Source organism: Simochromis diagramma, unplaced genomic scaffold, assembly GCF_900408965.1.
Source record: "Simochromis diagramma unplaced genomic scaffold, fSimDia1.1 OVJJ01000768.1, whole genome shotgun sequence".
NCBI classification, from domain to species: Eukaryota; Metazoa; Chordata; class Actinopteri; order Cichliformes; family Cichlidae; genus Simochromis; species Simochromis diagramma.
In genome coordinates, this window is record NW_024387035.1 from 1,104,549 (window position 1) to 1,115,637 (window position 11,089).

Consider the following 11,089-nt stretch of genomic DNA (forward strand, 5'->3'; position numbering starts at 1 on the left):
AAATATACTTTGCCTGATACACCAGAATCTCAGGTAAGAGAGCAGGTAAATGGATTCCACACAAAGATGTAAACACAAAGTGCCGATCGTTCACCCGACAGCACGTACACAGATACACTGTCGGGGCTAAAAGTCGACATCTCACAGATTCTGAAGCTGCAGGTTTCAGTACTCAATGAATTCACTGAACCAGCAGCAAAAGAAGATCAAAACTACACTTCACGTTTGGTAAACATCGTCATGACTTTTGTTGTTTTGCTTCCACCATGGGAAAAATCACACTTTATGCACATCTCTCTCTCTCTCTCAGTGTACTTCAAATCTCTGTTTTCTGCATTATTAGCTTGCTTATTACAAATCAGCCTACCATTGTTACGGTCAGCCATGTTTTTTTAATTAACTTCAACAAGAAAGCCTCATTTCTGCTGTTCAATACTGAAGAGCTCCAGTGGAGAGGGTGCAGTCCTTCAAGTATCTTGGTGTCCACATCTCCTCAGACCTGACATGGTCTGCCCACATTCAGGTCCAGACCAAAACGGCTAGGGCAGCGCCTGTATCACCTTACGACAAACTGAGGAAGTTCAGGGTCTCTCCAAAGATCCTCAGGATTTTCTATACAGGCGCTGTGGAGAGCATCCTCACACAGAACATGACATCGTGGTTTGGGAACAGCTGTGTGAAGGACCAAAAAGCTCTCCAGAGAGTGATCCGTACAGCAGAACGCTGCTGAGGATTGCTCTCCCCCGCTTTCAGGACACCTACACCAGGAGATGCCGGACTAGGAGCAGCGCAGATACTGAAGGACCCGTCCCATCCTGGCAACAAACTGTTCCAACTTCTGCAATCTGGTAGAAGGTTCCGCATATCTTCCGGGCAAGGACAGAGAGACTCAAGAGGAGCGTCTATCCCCAAGCCATCCGTGCCCAAAACACAACACCACACCCGCCCTCTCACATCATCTATAATTGACTGAGACAGGACTCCTCTTCCAGACACCTCTAAACCAAGGCACAATGTACATTTCAATTCCTTTAATTTTAAATATGTTTATATTGTCTCCTGTAAAATAGTCAGATGTCTATTCATATTAATATACAGAATTCACCTGCTTGCTGCTACTACTGCACATTCACCCAGTGTATATACTATATGTCTGTATATATATATATATTTATATATATATAATGTTCTTCCTCTACACCCCCCCCCCCCCAATTTTTGCACATGTCGAGGAGCGTGTCAGCCTACATTTCACTGTGTGTTATACTTGTATAACTATGCATGTGACAAATAAAGAACCTTGAACCTTGAACCTTGAAGAAATGTAAATGTAAAATGATACCAAATTACAAAATTCTTGGTTGTGTCTGTAATTAAACACTTCAGCATCAAGTAATGTTCATATGATGATTCATGCTTTTCTTCAGTTTCTAAACTACTATAGAAATTTTTAAGGTTATCTGCTATAAAAAGCCAGACCAGGAAAATCTCCTTCATGTGTTGCTTCATATATCCTCACTTACTTCCACATGAAGGCATCTGCTGTGGTGTTTACACCTCCTATGAAATCTTACAAGTGTCAGCTTTCTTTTCATAGATATAAAATATGGATATTGTTAAATTCTCCCAATTCTCACAATCTCACAATATGCACTGATAAGTGATCAGAATTATAATATTTCTGACTGTCTGAGGCAAAATGTCAGTGACAATACCCAGCCCTACTTCCAACTGCTCTGATCTTATTAAACCATGTTTTGCTATTCACTGTTGTTACGGCCCTAGCAGGGCCTCTCTCTCTCCTGAGGGTGCCTGTGTGGGCGTGTTCCACTACCTCCTGCCTGAGATGCCACCTTTCCCTCCTGTACAGCTGACTCCCATCAGCAATTAAGGGTATTTAAGCCCAGAGCAGGGTGAGCTCTGGGCCAGAGTGCCATTCGTGTGGGTACAGCTAGTGAGCTGAGTGTTTTTGTGGTGTTTCCAGCTGGTGAGCTATGTCTTGTGGTGTTTCCAGCTGGTGAGCTGTGCTTTCCTTTTGACTTTTTGCTTTATTTGACCAACGCCTGAGTTTTGTTTGTGTTTCTTTTATGGTGATAACGGCTTGTCCGTCTCTTTTAGTTGAATAACTTCAATAAAACTGTTTTATTTAACTGTTTCGCCTCCCTGACTCCTTTTTCTGACCCGGTCACTTTTGTTACTTCCCCCTCCCCGCCTAGATCCCTCAGGGGAACGTAACACTGTGAATAAATGCACTGCATTCATCTGGAGCCAAGGGTGTGAGTCCTTGGTACTAACCTTTCGCTGGTGTCACCAGAACTTCTGTAACTCCCATAACTCCTTGCCTATTTATTCCATTGAAAGAATTCCAATGGCTTCTGAAAGCAATGACTTTGCTTTTCATTGATATTAGGGTCATTACATGGCCGCATGGTGTCACAGCAGCCATGCAAAGGTGAAGGTTGATGACTCTCTCTGTTGAGGTCAGGAAAGCGATTCCGCTCCCTGAAGACCAACACAGAGAGACTGAGGAGGAGCTTCTTCCCGCAGGCGATACGGTCTCTCAATCACACCACCACACAGTACTGACCCACACATACAGTTCTTACACACACTGGACATTCTGGACATTGTTTTCACTTCATCACTTTAAGCATATTTGCACTGCACAAGACACTAAATAATGTGGATTGCACAACACTGGACATTATATTCTTCATTTCCATTTAATACTTGTACAGCTGCTGTTATTGTGTATATATATATATATATTTCTTCATACATTCTTATATATTTTGTTGCGAAATCGATCAATGTAGAGCAGAGTCACAAACCACGGAGGCCCCAGAAAAGTGCAATCAAACGGTGAGTTTATTAAAAGCCCGGAGAAAACATCAGCATATGTCTTCTGACCAAAATACATGTTGTGGACACTTATAAAGCAGTGGGGTACACGCCGAGCCCCCCCCCCCCCCCCCCCCCCAGGTCTGACACATTCCTAGATTATATGTATTATATGTACTGTAAGCATGCATTGCAGTTATCCTTCTATGTTCTAGTTTCCCTCAGCATGGATCACCTGGACAGTCACGCCAGTGAAGCTTAAGACCCTTAATGACCCGAACATCAACTCAAAATAAGCACAGATATGCAATGTGTATAAAATACTTCTGACCGTACTTGTAATAAAAGTTAACATAATGGAAGGATCCTCAAATGGACATCTTCACAGTATCAATACTGTGAGAAATATTATTAGATGAAATAATGCTGTAAAGAATGTTATTAATGCAGGTATAATGATGCAGGTTATATGGCAGCAATAAAAGAATTTCTGTATCTCCACAATTCCTACACTGTGTATTGTGTATTTTGTTGTACAGTTATTTTATTTTCAACTTTAATTTATATATTTTATCTTATTCTTTCCCAGTTAAATTTACCCTTCATTCTAATTTGTGTTGTACAGTTATTTCATTTTTAACCTTAATTTTTTATATTTTATTTTATTCCTTCCTAGTTAAATTTTCCCTTTTTAATTTTCAGATTTATTTCCTATCTTATTCATAGCCTTTTTTTCTTTAGGTCACGAGCAGTTGTGTAAGCATTTCACTGCATATCGTACTGTGTATGACTGTGTACGTGACAAATAAAATTTGAAATTGACTCTCATTTCTCCATCAGGTAATCTGAAACTCTATCCTAATGAGGACGCACATATGATCTTTATCTTAGCTTTCAGGTATTCAATTCAATTCAGTTCAATTTTCTTTTTATAACGTCAAATCCCAACAACAATTGCCTCAAGGTGCTTAATCACAAAGTCGACCTCACAAAGCAAAGATGAACCCACAGAGACTTCAAACTACTAGGATTCCCATTTCTCCCGCTGTCCTGTCATGAATGAATCCTGCTTGTGTTTCTACTGGAAGTGTGTGTTTTCCTCTGTGAGTGTGTGTTGGAGCTCAAATAATAGCAATTGTAAAGGATTACATGACAGTTTGACTCACCGAAGAGAAGAGCGGTAGATGAGGTCTTCATGGTGACTGAATGTTTGAAGTCTGAGCGGGAGAGACAATGTCATCTTCACCACTTCCCTGTTAACACTTTCACAGCATCACTGTCTGAGCAAACCAGTGGCATGTGCAAGTGGAAGGGTGAATACATGCACCAGGGCTCTAGACTAACTTTTTGACATGGGCGCACCGGTACGCCTAAATTTCTAAAGTTAGGCGCACTCAAATTTTTCAACCGCATCGCTTAACACCGCAGTTTTACATGTTCACTTTCTTTGGGGGGGAAGTCCATACAGACAATATTCATTTGTAAATTATTAACTAACAAACTTGTGCTTAAAGTGCTTTGTCAATATTGTAGAAAATGTTAAACTTAATCATCATCTCGGCTCCTCTGACGACATGTTTGCTGCTGCATGCTGCTGAAAGGCAGTGGGGAGAGGGGACACTTGGGCAGTGCATTTATTGCAGCATATAATGTGTTTCCTGGATAGACTGCTGCTTTTTCAGCATTCAAAGATTGATGGCACCGTGTCAGAGCTGGCTATGAATTTCAGACAGATCAGGCCTTAACTTAACAAAAAAGTTATCAATAGTTCTTTTCTTATTACCCACAGCTACATCCACTTCTCTCAGGCCTAGGCTGCTCACTAGGGCTGGGTATCATCACTGATTTCTATAATCCATTCGATTACAGTTCTAAAAGTCCTGATTTGATTCAACTTAGCCTCAGACAGTCAGAAATATCATAATTCTGATCATTTATCAGCACTGACTTCATCAGAATTGTGAACATCACAGCAGATGCCTTTGTGTGAAAGTAACTGAGAATAAAACAGAAAAACATGAAGGAGATTTTCCTGGTCTGGCTTTTTATAGCAGATAACCTTAAAAATATTCTGCAATTTTGCATAATTTTAAGAAGTTTAAATTCCTTCAGTATTGAACAGCAGAAATGAGGCTTTCTTGTCCGAGGTCATTGAAGTGAAAAAAGAAAAAGACAGCGCTGTAAACAGCGGTAGACTGGTGGGTAATAAGCAGAGATGGGCAGTAACGCGTTAATGTAATCCGATTACTTTTTTCAAGTAACGAGTAAAGTAAGGGATTACTATTGCAAAACGGTAATTAGATTACCGTTACTTTCCCGTAGGAACGTTGCGTTACTGCGTTACTAAAACCGTGTGTCACTACCCGATCCGTACCGGAAACCCGATCGGTACCCCGCATGCGCGAAAGGTTTCTACTTCCGGTCGTAGCGTTTTACGATAGTTATGGGTCAGAGTATCTGTTAAGATGTTAAGAATAACAAGTATATCTTAAAATGTTTGCAATAATGAAGCATTTCAGTACAATGCAGACAAAAACGAAAAATAAAAAGAAAGTAACGGATCAGGACTCTCCGATCCTTACTGCGCATGTGTAAAGTCTGACCGTACAAATAGGGTCTACCCGATCCGTACCGCGCATGTGCAGATGTTTTCTTCTTCTTCTGTTCGTTTAATGGCAGTTTACTCCCCAGTGTACGAGGATACCGCCACCTGCTGACCGAGCGAATAAACCCTATTATAAACTGAATTATCGTCATTACAAACGTGTGTTAAATCTGATTTAGTGATAGTCGAGTGTGTTTATGCTTGTCTGTGAGGAGAGGATTGTTGGAATAGTGATGATGATGTGCGCTATCACTGTCAATTGTCAGTAAACACTTAATCTGGCTGATGAATCTACACGTGAGATATTACAAAGTCTGCATTATTAACTCTGTATTTAGGCGCCATTCTTCTTATTTTACGGCGCTGTTGCTCAATCGGGGAACGCTCTCTGTTGAGGAGAAAAGCATGAATTTCTTTGTATACGGATTATCCATTGTTTAAATGTCCCGGGCAGTCGAAAAGGAGGCAGAGCTGTTGAGAAATGCTAGGAGCTAACTGGGCGCTAACCGTACCATTCAAATATATTGAATGTGGCAATGTTGGCAAAGAGAGGAAGTGACGTAAGATTTGCGCATGCGGGGTACCGATCGGGTTTCCGGTACGGATCGGGTAGTGACACCGTGATTTTTTTGCGAGAATGTCTCACGACAGTGAACTAAGCGAGTGCGCCGTTAGTGACAACAGCTGTGTGCAGATCAACAATGGATCATATATCGAGTGTGGGAGAGAGTATGAGCGTGCAGCGTTTAAAGCGTGGAAGTACTGACCTTACTTTGAGTTTGATTCCATAAAAAGTGACAAAAACATTAGTGTCCGTTGTGCGTGGGAAGAAAACTTCTTTTTACAGCGAAAAAAACCCCTAAACTTCCGAGCAAGCACCGAGTAGCTACGACGTAATGGGAAACTCACAGAGAAACTCGCGGATTCTTCCACTGACCGCGGCACACCTGCACCAGGGTAACCCTCCGCCTACCCCACTCCTGCTTTACAGGTGAAAATAGAGCAACAGGACCACTGAGTCTTTGACTTTATTTATTTTCTGCTGTGTTTTACTTGCATCTATTTGAAAGACTGAGTGTAAACACAAAAATATTTTATTTTATGTGCTGGAATGTGCAGAAAATAGGTTTCAATGTTAAACTAATTTCTTCCAGTCAGAGAATGTTGTGAAACGTCTTCAAGCGACTCAAAAAAGTCCAGACGCTTTTCTTTGCAAGCTCCTTAGACTACGATGACCTGGATGACTGAGAACCTTCACAGACATATGGTTTGTTTTGGTTCTTAGCGAGTTAGTGCTGATCAGGTATTACAGGCGGCAGCATGGTGTAATGGTTTTTTGTTTAACTCCAGCTGAGGGATATAAATTGCTGATCATTTCACCTGTGCACATTGTTTTATTCAGTTTTAAACTTGTGTTTTTCTCCTTATGGTCACTTCAGGCCTCCACACAAAAATAGATTCTGGTTTCGATGTCAGGACTAATTTAGTAGTGTATCATGACATCTGACCAACAGTTTAAGTCATTTAAGTTTAAATTAGTTTGACCACAGATTGTCATTTGATGCTTTTTAGGGCCCAGAACTGTTCTTTGACTTTTTTCTAAAATTATTTTAGCACAAATTGTGATTAGAAAACGTTTCAGGTTAGTTTGTGTATTCATCCAAAGAACTGCTGTGTGAACTTTAATAGCTGTTTAAAAGTCAAACACAGCAACAGGTGGTGATGACATTACAACTACAACATAAGTCCAAAGACACAGAAGTTACAAAGCTACACAAACAGAATTAGTGTAACAGTCAGAGAGCCGATCGCTTAATGTGGGCGTTTCATTAAAGACAAAACAGCAGATGATCTGAAGGACAAAGAGTTCCTGAGAAGGCAGCAGAGCTGATCTTATCACGACTCCCACGTACAGCTCAGTCCTACCAAGGTGTGAAAATGCTTTCACGTTTTCTGTTTGACTGCACACGAAAAGTTATTTTAAATCCTGCTTCAGCCTCAGCAGCTCTGAGAGGTGAGCGCAGAGATAAACAGACAGACACTTTGTGTTTGTACGCACAAACATGACCACAGCTGTGAGATCTCCAGACTGTCAACATTTACTGACACAGTGAGATGCTTCAGCTGAGGCTTTGTGGTCTGCTGAAATCGGCTCTCGCGAGGACGTGCATCCAGGCCAGAGGTCCCTCAGCATCCGCCACCTGAAAGAGTGACTTCCGTAAACAAAGCTAAACCTTATAAACAGTACCTTTGCACAAAGACTGAAACTCACACCACTGAAGGAGCAACGGGCTGTGAGGCCAGTTTATGATCATTAATATGCAAACTGTCTCGACCAATGATTAAAGACCAGCTAAGACTGAAGAAGTCACTTGGATGAGTGATGAAACGTTTCTCCCACTGTGTCCACATGAACAGAACCAACCTTTCTGGATACATATAGAAATTACATCTGAACCTCCCAAAAACAAAGCCTGGGTAAAATCTCCTTTTTAATGCTGCTGATATATTTGAGACTTTGCTGCAGAACGACGTCAGAGTCTGTTTCAGTGAGTCACCATGAACCAGTCAGGCATAAGATTATGACTACTGACACCTAACACTGATAATCTCTACATCATGGGACCTGTTAGTGTCATGGTCGGGCGGCCCCCGCCAGCAGCGTGTCCCCTGTTACTTCCTGTCCTTCAGCTCCACAGTCTGGGATGATCAACTCACCTGTGGGTAACTGCATGATCAGCTGCTCTCTACTTAAGTTGGAGGAGGACACTAATTGGACGCCTGATTGGAAACAGGAAACAGTTGGTGGAAAAGCCTTTTCTCCATCTGTGATATGTGTGGACTCATTATTTTTCCTTTACATTAATAAGATGACTTTAGCTTTAGCTTTGTTCGGTTTAGTCTTGACTTTAGTTCTTTCCAGTGTCTCTTGAGTTTATCTGTGTTTCTAGTACTTGGTGTCTTGTTTGATGTAAGGTCTCTCTCTGTGTCTCTGACACTTTTATTTAACTGTGTTTATTGTAGACTGAACTTTATGCTGCTGTTACACAAACATTTCCCCTGTGTTATCAATAAAGTATCTGTCTCTGATAAGCTTTCAAATTAAGGAGATCAAGTATAAAAATATGACCTACCCACCTGTCAGGTACCTGCCACATGTTAATCAGCCATGATGGTTCAGTTTAAACAGGTGCTGACTGGGTAACGTGTCCCACACTGAGCCAGCACACAGGAACAAGGAGGCTGTGATGGTTCATCTGTCTCTTTATAATTCTGTGATGCAGACACGACCTCACTCAGGTCCCTGAGATCTGATCATGTGTTCATCACAGCTCCACCTGTCACTGCACAATCCCCTCCATCACTGATGTGTGTGCTCACACTCTGCTGCCACCTAGTGTCTGTATGTGGGTGTTACAGCCGGCTGTCCTCACAGCTGGCTGTAACATCCACCTGTTGTAACAACACACCCACCTGTTGCACACGCTGTGCAACAGGTGGGTGTGTTGGTGGGTGGATGTTATACCTTCAGCCTCATGGTGGTGTTATTTCTGTACATCAGCTGATTCTGGTCATTTTTAAAAGGCTTCAACAAACTGTTTCCAGCTTTGCTACATCTGAAACAGACTGAAGCAGGTCAGCCCTGTCTACTCTGACCTCACTTAGTCAGCTGACGTCTGCAGAATGAAGAAGCTGATGTTTAAATGAGGTTTTCCCTGAATATGTCCTGATAGCACTGATGTGACTCACCTCTCATCACCTCTCTGCTTAAAGCACCTGACCAAGGCCTGAAGTTCAAGCTGTTTTACATTTTTCACATTCATACTGATCATAAACAGGCGTGTTCATCACAGCAGAGTAATCTCTGTGATTCTGGATTAGACATCAGGGATTATTTGTCTTTGGTCACTTTGTTTATCAGGCCTCTCGACATTAATATGGTCATTACTTACACCTTCATTCTTGCTGCACTGGTACCATCCAATGGAGGCTCTGCCCTTTATTCACCCGTTGCCATGGTGACCCATAGGCAAGTCTCCATGTGTGTCCCAGTATCAGACCCTCACTGTGAAACTCTTTATAATACGCCTCACAGCTGATCCCTTGTAATTAACAGGATTATGTGATATTTACCTGCAGACACTCACAGGTAGCACACCTGTAGAGTCAGTCAGGTGTTACAGGTAACACAGAAACACTGATATTGTCAGTAGTGTGTGTTTTTATGGTAACTGTAGAACAAAGTAAACGTCTCCGTGTTACATGTAAGTATGCTGTACTTGTCAGGGCTGTGAACAGGGGCTCCTTTCCTGCACTTCCTGTTTGATCAGGAAATATTCAGTATTATTATAATATATTATATATCATATTCAATAATCTATAATATAATATCCAAATTAGAATGAGTTATGTTTATTAATACTGTGTTAGTAACATATGAATGTCGGTCCACCATCAGCACTAATATGACTAAAACTGATTTGGCTGCAGTTTTTAATAAATCTGGTTTTCAGCCCTGAAAAATGATAAAGATGGAAAATCATTTTAGAAAGTGACAATCAGGGCCCACCTCTGTGACCTGAAGCTGTAAGCATTCATGTTGGAGGTCACACTGTTGTTACAGTGTTAGTTATTTATGATATTATTGCAGTGTTAGTGATTTAATATCTGAAGTCTCTGTGCTTCAATAATGAGCATCAGCAACAAACATACAGGATCACTGGACTCATTTTTCTGTTGGCTGTGAAGAATTTTGGAAAAACTTTATTGCTCTGCAAACATCTGACCCTGAAACACCAGCAGTGTACCAGCTGACCTCAGATCAGATCTGTACACAGATTATGTTTGAATTCATTTACTATTTATTACAGCAGCAAGTCTGCAGCCGAGAGAATAAAAGCCTTTAAACATGTAATGAATGATCTGATTATAACCCCTCAAATGATTCTAATCATAGATCGGTCTGTGACCTCCGTGCTGTCCTTCAAACACATGAAACTTTATTAACACAGCAGCTGTTTCCTCTCGCACTCACTCTGCTGCTTTATCTGCCTCACATTCACTCTGTGCTCTGTAATACTGCTGCTATACGAGTTTAATTATATGTTGTATTGTGTCGATGCTCTCATTTTGTGTTGTAATTGAATTCTGTTCGTTTTATATTTATTTGTATTATTTTATTTACATTTTATTGTGTTGCTATTTCCAGCATATCAGGTTGCAGTTTTTAAATAAAGTTTTATAAATAAGAAAAGTTTATAAATAAAGTTTGCTGTGACTTTTGGCTAACAGTACTATATGAGTATTAATGTAGGTGTGATTGGATGACGACCAGCCTCCTCTGACACCACACCTAAGCTGCTGCTCCACCCCTCCCATTCTGCAGAGCCACAAACCACACCCCACCACAAACAGGTGACCATAAAGTGTGACGTTGTTAAGGAGTGTTGCCATGGTCACCAGTGGACTGCTGCTTTAAACTCCCCCCGTGTGTCTGATTTAAGGTATCCTCTGTGACACATTTGTACTGCTGGTGTCACAGTAGGGTCTTTCATGCACACTCAGCAGCTATGTTTGTGTTTATTAGCACTTGTAGGAGCAGAGCTATAGATGCAGACTTCATGTTGATGATTAGACGTCAGT

General features: G+C 41.2%; 1 long non-coding RNA gene across 1 annotated transcript in view; it reads right to left on the reverse strand.

Moving 5' to 3' along the window:
- Nucleotides 1-3,339, reverse strand: part of LOC120740798 — a 10,315-nt gene extending 6,976 nt beyond the window's left edge. The window contains exons 1-2 of the long non-coding RNA XR_005697495.1: nucleotides 2,992-3,339; nucleotides 2,555-2,559 (exon numbers count right to left, since the gene is read on the reverse strand). This is a non-coding gene — a long non-coding RNA (uncharacterized LOC120740798). The remainder of the gene's footprint in view (nucleotides 1-2,554; nucleotides 2,560-2,991) is intronic.
- Nucleotides 3,340-11,089: the final 7,750 nt, after the last annotated feature.